We start from the raw sequence: 16,426 nt of genomic DNA, 5'->3' as shown, positions 1-16,426 counted from the left end.
ATTTGGTGGAATCCAGATTCCACTATTAAATGAACTAAATAACGGGAATATCATATTGAACTAGTTTGAATTTGTAACAGCCCTAATGAAAATTCCATGTAAAATATATAAGGCCACCGTGATGGGACACATATTCCAAGTTGAATGTTGGGAAAAAAACATCATAATCGGTGTTCATTTCGATTAGTACAACTAAAGGAAATTGTCAAAAAAAATGGCAAAGGCTTTGGAAAGGGAAAATGGAATTTTGGCACATTTATTTATGAAAAAAATGGAAATTAGGAGAAAAGGAAGGTGAAAGGTCACAGGTTGCATGTGAGAAGGAAATTGAAGGAAAATAATGGAAAATGAAGAAAATAGAGGCCTCATTGACAAAAAGGCTTCTGAGGATCAATTGGCAAGATTTTGCTCAGGTTTTGCATTGAATCAAGAAAGGAAAAGAAGGTAAGAGGAAGGAGGGAGAAAGCAAGGAAGAGCAGGATCAAGTAGCTACATCAATATTCTTTGCAGGTATCGATTTGCATAGATATTAGAATGATATAACACATGGACCAGTGGTCCTTGAACCAGACGGTGGATCACGGTAAAGCTAGGATTGTGTACCTCGGTGGGCCTAGGAATCCTTGCTGGTGAATGGTGGGATATACGGTAAAAATCCAAGAGGTGGATTGCTCTCTGTTGGGCCTAGTAATCCTAGGACAGGATATGTGGTAAATATTGGAGAGTGGGTCTCGGTTTAGGGCCTAGTGATCCGGTGTGGATTGCGCTAAAGCCTAAAAGACTAGGAGACGGGAAAATTCCTCACGGTGTAGGTCGAGAAATCCGTGGGAATCCATGCTTGTTTGGCCAAATGATCTGGTGGATATCATGGTAAATCGTGTTATTACATGTTTATTGTGTTGGCCTAATGAGCCATGATGGATTACAACATGGGGGTGAATGGTTGAAGAGAGATTCAGCTCAGCCATTCTATGGTTGGGTGGAACATGGTAGTCCCATCTCGGGTTTGGATTTTGCATCATCAATATGAGGTTATTTCTCCTTGTATTTCTATGAGTATTATATTGGTTAATATGTGGATCATATGGTTGTGATTTCCATGGTATTTATGTTGCTATTATGTTGGTTATGTATATGTCTTATGAGAGTGGCCATGTGTATCCCTCATGATGTTTTTACTTGTAAATGAATGAACAATGTATCTATGACCTAATAGATGATAATGCGGCAAATGATATAAGGGAACAATGCTTCTTAGCGATTCTCAGATAAGTATGAGACCCCTATGCTTAAATGTGTTGTTTATACCTGTAGATTGCATTAATGCCAAGTTTTTGACAGAATGTCAGTCCTTGTTGGGGATGGTCAAGCCTAGTCTTGGAGTTAGTTTTTGGTTTATTAGTCTTTTCATCATGTCTTTAATGGATTTTGGAAGTTACAGTAAGTTTTGGGCAGTGGTTAGAATTATGGGCTTGAAAAGTGCCTTAAATCCTACAAACTCTAGCACAGGTCTGTTGGAAATAGTCCCTGAACGCAGGCATGTAGGCTTGTGGGAGTGTCCAGAGCTCTCTAGATGCTAGCATTCCCATAGCATGGGAGCATCCAGAGGTTTAATAGCTTAAAAACTCAGTGGGACCTAGGGGCATGATACCTGAGTGGTTGGGATGGCTCCTAGGAGTGTTGTTGCTGATGTGGAAGGTATGTTTGATGTGTTTCCATCAATTCCACTTCCTTAAGGTCACCTAGGAGGTTGAATCATATCATAGTAGCCTCTCATCACATGTTTACCCTGATTGGCCAGTTACTTGGGTAGATGTGGGAGGAGGGTGTTACAAAATTAACATGAAATATTATAACATGCCTTCCATGATCTATCACTTTCATCCTAGCCTATTTCTATCTAAAAAATAATTTCTTGGATAATCACTTATGGTAACATCTATATATCTAAGATAGAGTATATTATTAATCTACATCAAATGATAATTCAAATCCAATCCTCTTTTGAGTCTATTCCAATAGCAAGTGTAATGAAACAATTTTCTTCCATGTTTCCCCAATAACATGTAACATTAGTGGGTCATTGATTATGAAGTCTTATGGAGCAAAAATGACATAACTAAGAAAAAGGTGTCCCTTTGGTCTTCTTTTTATGCTTCACATTAGAATCTTGTGTCTTGGAAATTATGTATAAGTATTATCGCCAAACAAATATCTCACAATGCATTTGGATTATAAAAAAATAGCTCCATGAAGTATGATATCAATGAGAAGTTACTTTCCTTCTTGTTTAGATAAAGTAAAAACTTCCAATGCACTAAAAGAATCAAGCAATCACCCCCAAAACTGGACCATGAGAAACCCTTAAGTTTTTTCTTGGCTAACTAAATTTAACAAGTACAAATAAGAAACATAATAAATGTGAAGAGCACAAAAAAATTCCCAGTGATCATGGTCTTGTTGGCTAGTGGAAGGTATCTAAACTTTCGATTTTTTACCTTGCATTGAAGCCTTTGTGAATTTCATTCCAAAAAAATAAAGAGAGATAGAGAGAGAGGTTAAGCTCTAAATATATTCCTATGTAAGAAACAATATCAACATCCCTCATGTGATTCCAAGGCCACTTAATGAACTAAATTAGTCTGTTTAAGTGCCAATCAACTAAAAATTGATTATATAATCACTTACCATTGCCTCAATTGCATTGCAAAATGTGTCTGATCATTCTAATGTTTCATTAATCAACTCTTATCAAAGTTAAAGGTAAATGAAAGAATCATCTACAAATTAGTTTTTCGTCATTCTATCCTCTTGGAATGGAGATGCCCCCAATTTGACCTTGGGCTCAAGTAGCATTAAGTAAGTAGCCTAGAGCATTAACAACCGCCACATATAAGTAATTACATAGGGTATTAGATGAGTTTGTGCAAAGTAATTCAATCTAATAAGGCATCATTGATTGAAAAATATCGAAGCTCATGATTACCTCCATTATTTGAAATGAGGGAGAATTGGATCTTGAAAGAAAAGGCTACTCAAAGAGGAAACCAAGATGATGATGAGGTTTGTGAATATGTTCTATTGTAGAAAAGATAGAGATAAAAAGAGAAATGGTTAATGGGAATATTAAAGACAATTCTTAAAGTAAAGAAACACAAGGGAGTTGTAACCAAGTGTATTAGAACTAAGCATCAAAGAAAGGATGTATGTGTAAATCCAAGATACAAATGTTATGAGCTGGGATCCAAACAAAGGAATTATGAGTAGTTATGAGGACAACAAAATAACAAGGCCACAACATGTTTTGGTGAGAGAAATTCAAGCAACTAGAGGGATCTGAAAAACTCCCAAATAAATAAAGTAGTTGTGCATGTACAAGGAAATCTCCAAGATCTTGGGAATCCAATACAAAAGTGAACTATTATAAGAATGGATGCAATGTAGATTTCCTAATATAACTAGAATTTCTACCCTGTGAAGGTTCTCTAGTTAATAACTTCACATGTAATGTGTATTTGTGTGAATGTTTGTTGTTTTGTTGCATATAAAATATGGGCAGTGAAGTTTCAATTTTAAAGTTCAATTTATTTTATTTTATTCTCTTTTTATATAAATCCATTTTGAGTTCCAATGGGTGATATGACTTATGTGCTATATATGGTTTAATTTGGTATAAAAAGAGCTTCCTTTATTTTTGTGGGAGTTATATACATATAATAGTAATGGGAAAATATCTTAGGAGAGAGAGAGACTCCATGAGTTTCAAGGACACAATAAGTATATTCAAGATGGAGATAAAGAGTTGAAGAAGTTATTCAAACACCTAAGAAGACGAAAAAGTAGTTGCAAAAGAAGTTTAATGTAATACACCCAACCTCCTAATTCCTGATTAGGGCTACGAGGCATCTAGGCCCAACCTCCAAGATTACTCTATGGAGAAGGGGAAATTTTAAGGATGGAAAATTACCTTGAAGTTTAAAAACATTTGTGAATATCCCTAGTCCCTAATATGAAGACTATAAATGTTTATTTATGTATTTGTAAAAATATTCAAATTTATAATGATTTTATATATACTCTCTATATAATGTTGACAATTTTTAAGATAAAATAATTTTATATTGTAAATTTTTGGTGAATCATTTTTATAAAAAATGGAAATTGGTGAATCATTTTTTAGAAAAATCATGGAAAATTATCCCACTTGCAAATATTAGCCCCTAAAAATTTTCCATGCTATGGAGATGGCTATGAAGTTCCTCTTCCTCCAATCTCCTCGAAACTCATTTCTGATATCATCATCGTCATATCCTCATTAAGAGTTTTCCAATGATATAAACTTTGCCCAAAACTGAGTTCTAGATAAGAAATTATGCCCACTTAAAGGTTTTCCCTTCAAGGACACCTCATCCTTTGTACTACCACATGGCACCACTTTAGTGGACCACATGGCAAAATTATATAGCTTCAACATATTAGCCATTAGGCCCCTATGCCAAGCTTTTATCTGTAAAAATTCTTTGTTTCAGTCCACCTAACTAGACAATAAGCCATTAGTTAATGGATCCTATCTCCTGTTAATTTGTGTTCATATATTGACTTCCCAGGCCCTTAGGCCACTAAGCATATTTCACTATTATATTTATTTAATTAATCGATAGAAACATTTGATACATTGATAGGGAAATAACCCGACTCCTAATACATCGATAGCCTAATAGACTGGGAAAAAAATAGCCTGACATGCCAATGGCTGATAGCTCGATATGTTGATACCCAACATCCACATCACTACAGCTCGAGTGCCGCCTCATTTCCATGTCAACACTCCAAATCCACATACTCCTACCACATTGGCATGCGATATTAATTCCACATTAAAAAGGTCCTTCTTGATGACACATCAGCAAGCCAGGTCAGATGCCAAGTGGCTAACAGTTGGTAGCTTCCTATGTCCATGTCAGCAATTGCCATGTTAAGGTCCTTATTTGGTTTCAGCGATGCTAGCAAGAAAGGTCCAATATTAGAGTTCTAAACTCCCAATGCACAAAATTCGATAGGTTGATACCTCCATGTCTCGTGATGGTAACCCGACTCCCATCAAATAATGTATTTTTCAAATTATGTTACTATAAGGGGGTACATGTCGATAGAGTCTTTATGAATATCTCAATGCCTGATATCTCGATAGCTAATATGAATATATTGCAGGGTATGATACACCCTTAGTTAATACCTCATTTCCCAGTTATGGTCTCGCCTAGTGATTTACACCAGTACTCACTCCTGCTCATGTCCCTTCTCTGATCTGGTATAGACATTAACCAATTAGGATGGTCCCATCATCTGATGGACTTTTCAAATTCCATCAATATCGGGGATTTTTCTTTGAGTTTGCATCTGCCCAATATCCAACACTTTGATACCCTAGTATTCCACTATCCCAATAGTGGCTTCATCAAATAACAACTCCTGTGGGATTTTCTAGCATCAATCATTCCCAATGGTGATGCTCACTAGTCAAGTTTGATGCTTCATACCCAATAACTCAAGACTCCAATGGTTTTCCTTATCAAAGGTTAGGCCCCCTTTGACATAAGATCTCATTCATAACTCCATGTCATCCATGTGATTATGGGTTGGGGCTAAGACCTCCAACCCCAAAATTCTAGACCTCCTAAATAACTTCCCAATAGTAGCTCCAAGACCTAAAATTGATTCCAATGGAAAAATAATCTACCCAATTTACTTATGAAGACTTAGAAGTTGTCAACAGTCTTGAAAGTGAATTCTCAAACACTGCTTCCAACTAGATAAATCCCAAAAAGAAAACATAAGAAGGGCCAACAGCCAAATCTACATCTTCTCCTAGCTAAATGAGATTTATCCTCATTCCATGACTTACAAAACAAATATGCCAGTGTATTGTCTTATCTTCTAAGGATAAAGGTCCCCTTATGCAAAGGACTTTCCAGCCTTCCTCTTCTTAAAAATGAGACAGTCTTAGTTGTTGTTATCCCATAACTAGCCTAACAAGGGCTATTCACACTGACATAATACATGAAGATACCTAAGTTCATATCAACATGTGCATTTCCTTTACATATTATTATTCTCACAACCACTAAAGGCTACATACTTTAGAGAATACCTCTACATGCAACATTCATTCATTAAGGCAATAATAGGTAATAACCAAGCACAAGTATGCAATACTTCGAGCTCTTCAATCATACATAATCAATGAATAATTACAATGGAATTAAGCTCATTGTTACAAATAGAAATAGTAACCAACATAGCAATATTCACAAAGCATTGAACAACAATATCCTTTTATTAATAATAAGAATTACACTTATATGTTTTTCTTAAAATTGTTGGAAAATGTATATGAGAGAGCCACTCTCCACCCAACCTTAGGCTCAGCTACAATGCAATCCTTCTTGTAGATGGCCACTCTTGAGCTAGATTCAATGCCTTAAGGGAAAACTTCACTCAGGGTTTAAAAACGTTATAAATTAGGTAGAATTCATGAAGGAAACTCTCCTTCATATTCAAGATTCAACATTTTCACTTCAATTGTTGAGTTAATACATATTAATACAACAAAACATGGTCATCCAGGGCCTGCATAGCAAAAAAATGGAGTCATTCACTAGTCTAACAATTCGTAAGTGCTTACCTTCTTCGGTGCCTTACATATCTAAGTTAGACAAACTATTCAAAAAATTATTCCAAGCCCCTGAACCTTCGATGAAGGCTTCCTCATTGATTTCTAGTCCAACTCACTTTAGAACTCACTTCCACACTAAGTGCCTATGACTCAGAAGGATTTTCGTCACGTCCTATTTAAAGCCAGGACTTTTTCATCCACATGTGGGTTGATTTCATTCACCTTATTCACAAGTTATAGGTCCTCTGTTATGCAATATTTTGGGTTCTCATTCGAAGTTCACTCTTTTGTACTATATTTTCACTTTTCCCCCTATCCCCTTCTGCCACAAGCAGTACTCCTAATGTGAGAGTTTGGGTTCTCCTTGGGTTGTGTGTCCAACTCTTCAAAGCTCCTGATGGGTGCATTTCCCATACCTATAAGGTTTTCTTGTACTACTTCCCACTCATCTCATAACTAATGGCAGTTGTTGGTTCAACTATCAAATCAGGAAAATAATGTATAGTTAAATTCAAGAAAGATAGGAAGTTTATCATTCTCCTCACAACTTTCCCCTCAATTAAGCTTCTCTCCCAGACATCGAGATGTGTGTTGGCTACCCTCTCCTTTAGTTTCAACAATATGTGTGTGCGTGTGTTTTTCTTCTTTTTTTTGGGGGGGCGGTTTATTTACATCATAAGAGGGTCTAGCATAATATCCATTCTAGTTATCCAACATTAGCAACCTTAATTACATTTACAAAATTTGGGGATTAAAAAGGGATATTACATTTGATAGCTCATTGAAACTCCTTAGGAAAAGAATGAATAACCTAGAAGAATATGTAGCTTTGTTTGTAAGAAATAAAGACTTTTTGTTAAGTAGAATGGGAAAACTTGGGGAGAAAATGTTCAAGCCATGGAGAAGCTAAAATATTTAGAAGCAAAGGGAATATTTTATTCCAACCCTCAATAGAAGATTCATGAAAAGGTGAAGAAGGGAGAATTTAATCTATTCTAGCTACCCACGATGCAGAAATTGTAATCAATGAAATCATGACAAGCACTTCAACATATGTCTATTATATATAAAGAACTATTAAGTGATCACCTTGGTAATTTTGAGAATCACACCAAATGTATAGGCTCCAAGTTGATGATGAGAATAACCTTTAATTTCCAAGACATTATAAAACGCATAAAAGTAGTATCCATGCCTCAGCATGAAGGCATTGTATATCCTAGAAAGATAGTGATAGAGAGTTAATGCTCATGTGCAACACAAATTAGAGTGCATTTAAATTGTAAAGAATGTAAGAAACCATTCCAACAAAGTATAACTCGAGCATATATCAATTTCATTATGAAGATTTAGGAAAGAGAACAAATAACTGTAAATAGAGAGAAAAACTAAGAATGGTTGAGAAAGGAGAAGGTCACAATGCACTTTAAAACATTTAAAACATGTATAAGTTCGAGGAAGAGATATAAAAGTTGGTTGAAGTTTGAGTTTCTCAACCTACACCAATTTTTTCTTTCTTTCTTTTTAGATGGGGAGCTAGAAACCTCCCCAGATATATGCAACAGACAGCTAGCCACATATATAATAAACTCATAGTTGAGCCTAGGACCGAGACGTCTAAAAACTACTAGAAACTAGAATCAAGATCTCAGACTCCAACAGGGCACATATCCTTTCATCCTTACTATGACTATCCATGTCACCAAAAACTTGAACCATCATCTCAACCACTCAAGCTAAGAACCACTAACTCTCAACCTACTCCAATTCTTACAAATTCTTACAAATCCAGGGAAAAGAGGCAATAAGTAAAGGGAAATCCAAAAAGTTACCTGGGTTTGGCCTCAAATCACTTATTTTTCTTGCAAAAAGAGAAAGTAGCATATCAATGTTGGTATGCTTATCATTATTCTTTATGCGGGTTGAATAACCATTGTGGAAAGCATGGGTGGAAGAAATCTCCCATAAAACGCTGATGAATTTGATCTGCGCACTAACTCCCTCATCCTTTCTCCACCAAATATTTCACTTTAACCTCAAGTTCAAGAGGTTTAAAAGTGTAATACTAATTTATTATTTTATGATATTATTACCCCTGTCGTACTCAGAGAATATTGCATTCAGTTTATAGTCAAACTCATATTACTTTGGGGTTGACTTAAAAAATTTGTCAATTTTCCAGAGTTTAGCTTTATATATTGAAATTTATTATTTTTTAACATTATTTTAATTTATTTTTCTATAATCTGATTGGCTATCAAAATGAAGATGTTATTGCTCAATGCATAAATTAATTAGACAAAAAGTAAAAATGTCTTATCATAAAATGTAGTCCATATATTAGACTTATTACCTTGCGGCAGGCAGTAGTAACGCAATTGCGTTGAATTTCAATTAGTTCCTCCGCTGACCAAAAATTAAATGAAATTCAACAAAGTTAACATTATAACATTTTGTTTTATTTTTGTTTATTGTTAATTTAATTTAATTATTTCCACTTTTATTGGTTAAAAGCAATTGGATCTTATTATGCAATCATTGTACTTTTCTAAACAATCTAAAAATTCAATGACGATCGTACGAGCAGATCTGTTTTGAAATTCCACAAATACATCAAATTTAACCATTTTATATTTTAAATTTTTATATGCATCCGAATTTATCTCGTCTCCATTCAACCATCCAAAATTTTTCATGATCTGTTGTTGGTTACAATCTCCACATGCGTCTCATCTTTTACTGGTTCAATTTTCATATCTTTTACTTGTTCAATTTTCATACAAGTCATTCGATTGCATCAATGTTTCTCTGGTTTGATCACAAACGCATACGTAGCAGTATGAGTTTGTTGTTGCAGATTGTTTCACGAAGTTGGAAGCTCTCACATCATAAAACTACTATTTTGATAGGACTTTAGATCAGAACGTTTTGATTCAAGTAGTTTGTAGTAGTTTTTTTAGGGTTTAATTAGTTTTATTTTTGATATGATTTATATTTTATAGATAATAATTAGAAATTAATAATTATTATTTTCAATGCAATTAAATTTTAATAAATGATTAAATAAATTGGTTAAATATAATTGAACAAAATTTCTTATTATTGAAAATAAAATTATATATTTATCACTTTTAAAATAATAACTAAAACTATTTATAATTAATTACTACAACGTATATATTTATAGATTGTTTTTTAATATAATTAAAGTTGGTTAAACATATTTTTAGAAAAAAAATTAAATAAATATCATAAACTGAAGTTATGGGTATCTAGGTATCTGACTTTTCATTAATTTTAAATGAACATTACACAATCTTTGCGTCGAGATTCTTCCCTATTTCTGTTGTTTTTTTTTTTCCTTGTTTACAAAAGAAACCAAATTATATTTACCTTTATGATTATTATATATTTGTGATATTTATGTTTATGTATTCATGTATATGTGATATTGTGCAAAAATAGAATTTGATGAGAAGTAATATGAGTGTGTTTATAAATATATGTTTGAATGCAACATAACAATATTTTTTTGCCATTTTTTCAATATTCTCTTACTGTAATAAGGTAAAAACATTTTTTGGTTCTAGGATTTTCTTTTCATGGTCTACATACTATAAGTTTGAGGTCATTGGCAATATTGTATGGTTGCTGAAAAACATTTCGTTTATCTATTCATGTGTGTCTTTATTTATTTTTAGTTTATACCTTTCAAAATTCAATAATTAAACTAAACGGTGTGTGTCTTTATTTATTTTTAGTTTATACCTTTCAAAATTCAATAATTAAACTAAACGGCAGGAACGCTAGCTATGCAGCCTTGTTAAATAACTTGAGACAAATATAAGCACTTATAATTGATGTTGGAGATCAATTAAACCCAAAATGTGTTAGTTCGAAAAATATGTAAAATGTATGTCCGTGGAGTAAACTGATTAAGACTACCCTTTGTAATTAAAGCAGGAGATGAGTGAATTCAATAGTGAAAAGTTACTAACCAATATGAAGTGATGATAGAGAAGGAGTTTGTAAAATGCAAATAGCTTTCTGGAGGACACTAAACTTACATACATTTGAGTTTTTTTGGAAGGTTATGGGTTGGAATTTACATGGTGATATTAAGGTAACGATAAAAATGCAACCATTTTTTTAAGTTACTAACCAAAATGAAGTGATGATAGAGAAGGAGTTTGTAAAATGCAAATAGCTTTTTGGAGGACACTAATTAAAAATAACAATATATTTATATTTGTGTTTTTGGAAGGTTATGGGTTGGAATTTAGATGGGGATATCAAGGTAATGATAAATATACAATTAATGTATTTTTTAAGATATCTTTGTAACTATATATATCTTTCTTTTCCACCCCCCGACACACACACATATATATATATATATCGATGTAATAAAAAATATTGCTTATTAGAAAAAATTATTATAAAATTTGGATAGAAATTTAACAATATTAAGTATATATTAAAACGAAATAAATATAAATAAGAAAAAAATAAAAACATTATAACTGTAAATTTTAATATATATATATATATATATATATATATATATATATATATATATATATATATATAACTCTATTATGTAAGGATTGAATTTTTTTGTGTAATCTAGGCAGGCATTTTGTATCGTATTATATCAAAAAAATAGTTGAACATGAAATAGTTTATTAGGTTAACCGGGAAACCAGATCAATAATATAACGTTACTATTTTGGACCACTGAAAAAGTTTGAAACTAATCTAAAAATTGAATGGATATTGTCTTTTTAGCCTAACATATCTTGATATAGCATAAGAGATATTTATCCCATTGACTTGTGATTTCAAAATATGACTAAGGATGATAACTAAGAAATTCATAAAGAAAACTATTCAATAGGGGATTGCACCTGAATTGTCACATGGGGACTTGTATCCTCTTCTAAGCTTGTGAAATATGTCTATTATATTCTTAGCCATCTTTGTCATTTTGATGTCTAACTTCCTAATCAACTTAAGAGTTTCATCTAGAGAAAGAAGGATTTCTTGTTGTTCCTCATACTTTTCCATTAGTAGTTTTCCCATGATTGTCTTCATATGCCAATAGATATCAATTTGTATGCATATATTTGGTTTTCCTTGTTATTGTATTTCCTATATCTAGAACTCGATGGCCCACTTGCTCCAATACCTCTTCATTTTATATAAATCTTCTTTCTATCATAGCCTCTCTTTTTGTCTGCTCAATTTATTGTTGTACTAGGGGTGGAGAGTTATTCTAGTAGAATTTGGCCCCTCCAAAGAACGAGAATCAACTTACATGTTTCCCTCTTCTTTCTGTAGGAATTTACAGGGTAAGTTCCTCAAATAGAACACCAAAGGACACTTCTCACAAACAGATCACAGATCAATACACCAGTGTTCTTAACGTGGTTAAAACCCTCAAAGAGGGAAACAGTCCACAACCTGAGCCAACGCGAGCACTTCAGACAATTTATTAATAAAAGAAAGAAAATTTACATAAGTTTCTCTCATGAATGGTCACCCTACAAATGACCCTCCATGCTCTTTAAATAGAGATCATGGACCAATTGGGTGTTAAGCCACGGATCAAGTGTCAGTAATACCAAGGAGAGAATGAACCGTCGGATCACTTCATGTCTAGAACATATCGTGACCGTCGAATTGTAAGTTACAAAAGTACATAGTAAAGAAACACACTTTACCTAACTCTACACTAGACCAAGTTATACTTAACTATTTCCTATGTGTTGAAATATCCTAACATCCCCCCTTAAGAACAACTTGGGATAGGATTGAAGGATGTAAAAATATGACACAATAGGAGAAGGAAGGAGGAATTAGAGCTTATCCCCCCTTAGTGACAACTTCCTGAACTCCAACCATAAATTGAAGTTTAGTAAACTTCGCCTCTGTGAGAGCCTTTGTAAAGATGTCTACAACTTGATCATTGGTTAAACATTATTCCACTTCAAAAACATGGTCATGAATGAGCTTTCTGATGAAGTGCATGTGTATTTCAATGTGTTTGTTGCGCTAATGTTGGACTGGATCTTTGCGTAGATGAATGGCACTTTGATTATCACACCAAAGTGTGGGCAGATGCTACTGCTGAAAGCCAAACTCTGATAAGACCTGGCAAAGCCATACAGCTTCCTTACTAGCTTTTACGACACCACGATACTTTGTTTTTGCTGAAGAAAGAGAAATGGCACTTTGTTTCTTGCAAGCCCATGTAATAGGTCCAGAACCAAGAGTAAACACATAACCTGTAGTAGACTTCCAATCATCAGGGTCACTAGCCCAATCATAATCAGTGAAACCAACCAATAGAGGAGATGCTTCTGCACTGTAATGAATCCCAAACTGAACTGTACCTCAAACATAATGAAGTATTCTTTTAGCTTCTTTCCAATGACTTTCATGTGGGTTTTTCATAAACCGAGCAATAAGGCCAACAACGAAGGAAAGGTCAAGATGAGTATGGGTCAGATACAAAAGTTTTCCTACAAGCTGACGGTATAAGGTAGCATCAACTTTAGGGGAAGTACAAGTGACTGAAAGTTTGGCTCCAGACTGAAAGGGAGAAGGGGTTGGCTTACAGTCTTCCATGTGAAAGTGGCGTAGAAGATCACATGTATACTTGGACTGGGAAAGGGAAATACATTCCTTGGTTTGCAAGACTTGAAGACCAAGAAAATAATGCAAGTGTCCTAAGTCTGTCATTTCAAACTTCTTTTTAAGGTTGGATTTCACATGGTTTGTAAGGTTGGGATCACTACCAGTAAGGATAAGATCATCAACACAAAGAACAATAATGATAAGAGACTTACCCACTTTCTTGGTGTAGACAATATTGTCAGAATGACGCCTAGAAAAGTCAGTATCTAAAAGAAAACCATCCATTTTGGCATACCAAGCCTGAGGGGCTTGCTTGAGACCATAAAGAGATTTCTTAAGGCGACATACAAGGCCGGATTTTGTTTCTATATAGCTAGGAGGTTGTTCCATATAGATTTCTTCATGCAAGTCACCATGCAAGAAGGCAGATTTAACATCCATCTGATGGACTTCCCATTTGAAAGAGGAAGCAAGGGAAAGAACAAGGCAGATAGAGTTCATTTTGGCAATAGAGGAGAAGGTTTCAGTATATTCAATGCCTTCAACTTGTGAAAAACCCTTAGCAACAAGACGAGCTTTATGTTTATCAACTTTTCCATCTAGTCCAAACTTGGTTATGTAAACCCATTTGCATCTAACAAGTTTTCGTCCCTTTGGAAGAGGAACAAGATCCCATGTATCATTTGCCAATAATGAATGATATTATTTCATAGTTATGTCCCAATCTGGATGGCCTGAAGCTTCAGCAAAGGTGTCAAGATCATAATTCCCTGAAGCTTGAGCGAATAAAGAAGAGGCTTTATCAAACTGAGAACATGTACGTCGTTGATCTATAGGATCACCTGCAAGAGCACCTGTTGCATCCCGAGTAGCACAGACCCATTTTTGAAGCTGAGGAGCTGAAGGAGGATCCTAAGAAGGTGGGTGAGGATTGTCATCCTCGTTGTCATCATCTGAAGAAGAAATATTTTCAAAAGTAGAAGGGATAGAGAGAGGTGGCACATCCGCCAAACTAGGCTTGTAGGCCGATATATTTTCAGCAAACTTTACATCTCTTCTAATGATAACATTTTTGGACTTAAGTGGAATAAGTCTATATCCTTTGACATCTTCATAATATCCAACAAAAATACATTTTTCACTCTTATGTTCTAAAGCTTTATGTTTCTCATTTGGAATATGGGCCCATGCTTCACTTCCAAAAACACGAAAGTGACTTACATCTTATTTAATTTAGCTCCATGCTTCTTCTGGAGTGATATTCTTTAAAACCTTAGTAGGAGTGTGATTTACTATGTAATTTGCATAGTTAATTGCTTCTTCCCAAAAATTAAGACTAAGTCCTTTAAATTGAAGCATACAATTAGCCATTTCCTTTAAGGTGCGATTCTTCCTTTCAGCTACACCATTTTGTTATGGAGTATATGGAATAGTATGTTGCATTTGAATTCCATGCTCAATGCAAAAGTTGATGAATTTTTTGTTAACATATTCTCCGCCATTATCAGATCTTAGCTTAAGAATTTGATGTCCAGATTATTTCTCAACAAAGACCTTAAAGGCCAACAACATGTTAAAGACTTCACTCTTGAGTTTTAAGAAGTATACCCAAGTGTGTCTAGAGAAATCATCAATGAAAGTTAAGAAATACTTGTAGCCAGAGAATGAAACAACTGGAAGTGGACCACATAAATCACTATGCACAAGTTGTAAAGGGGTTGAGGCGTGCCAAGAGGCACGTTTTTCAAAACTATCTCGATGATGTTTTCCAAGTACACATCCGGAACAAATGCCATATTTGCAAGATACCATAGGAAGACTTGTCACCATATTTTCTTTACATATATTTTGAAGGGAGCGATAGTTTAAGTGACCAAATCGCTCATGCCAAAGTTTGCTCACTTCATCATTATGAGCAACAAATACTGAGGGAAGAGTTGATGACCCAAAGTTGTTAAAATTATACAACCTTGTAGAATCATCAGCAATGCCAGTAGCTAAAATCTGTTTAGGATCTCTTAGGTCCTTAATTACAACATCACGAGGTGAAAATTCAACGGTTTTACCTTCACCTGAATGAGTTATCTGATATACAGATAGAAGGTTGCAGGATAAGGTTGGAACACATAATACATCATTAAATTGACCATTGTCTAGATGAATAGTTCCATTCCCTACAACACTAAGAGATCTATCATCACCAACATATATATTTTTGGTGTTACAATCATTTAAAGAAGAAAACATGGCTTTGTTTTTGGCCATGTGATAAGAAGCTCCAGAATCAATGAGCCATTCATGAGAATGAGAAGATACATTCAGTGCATAACCAGACCGAGATGCTTGACAACCACAAGCAAAAAGTTTTATTCCTGAAGATGAAGTTGAAGTTGAAGGATTCTCCAAATGGATGTTATGCTTCTTCATTGCTGCTTCCAAGGCTTCCATCTTCTTAAAGCATTTTGATTCGAAGTGGCCATCTTGATTACAAAAGTTGCAAGTCTATCAGTCTTCTTCCCTTTTCTTTTATTTGACTTATCATTTTGTTGAATTGATTTTTCATTTTGAGAATGAAATTTCTTAGGACCATTTTTTGGTTTAGGACCATTCTTTTTAGGATACTGCTTTTTAGGATTCTTTGAATTTGGTTGTTGTTGGGCAGCTAAGGCTTTCTTAAAAGAGTTTCCAAGATTAAGAAGACCAAGATGTAAGAGTTTTTCTTGTTCTCTTATCTAAGAATCACAAAAGGCATCAAAAGAGGAGGACATGTAGTCTTTTCATTGAGAAATGAAGGCTTCTCTAGTAGAGTGGAAGGTGGAAACAAACATAGAGTAGGTTGGTCCCAACGTAGTACGAATGGAATAGATAAGGCTATCATCTTCTTTCTTAACCTTAACACCTTCCAAGAGAAGTCTAAGGGTCTTGAACTTGGACAAAAAATCTTCAATGGAAGAAATATTATTGGGGTCCAACGTAAGCAACTCATTTTCGAGTTGATGGACTCTAATTTCATTTTTAATTCCAAAAAATTTAGTGAGTTGTTTCATTACTTCATTAGGGGTATCAAGTTCTACGATATGGAATCAAAGGTATGGATAAATAGACATCCCT

Source organism: Pinus tabuliformis, chromosome 8, assembly GCF_031772625.1.
Source record: "Pinus tabuliformis cultivar Carrire ecotype Pingquan chromosome 8, CPIR1, whole genome shotgun sequence".
NCBI classification, from domain to species: Eukaryota; Viridiplantae; Streptophyta; class Pinopsida; order Pinales; family Pinaceae; genus Pinus; species Pinus tabuliformis.
This window is presented reverse-complemented; position numbering follows the sequence as displayed.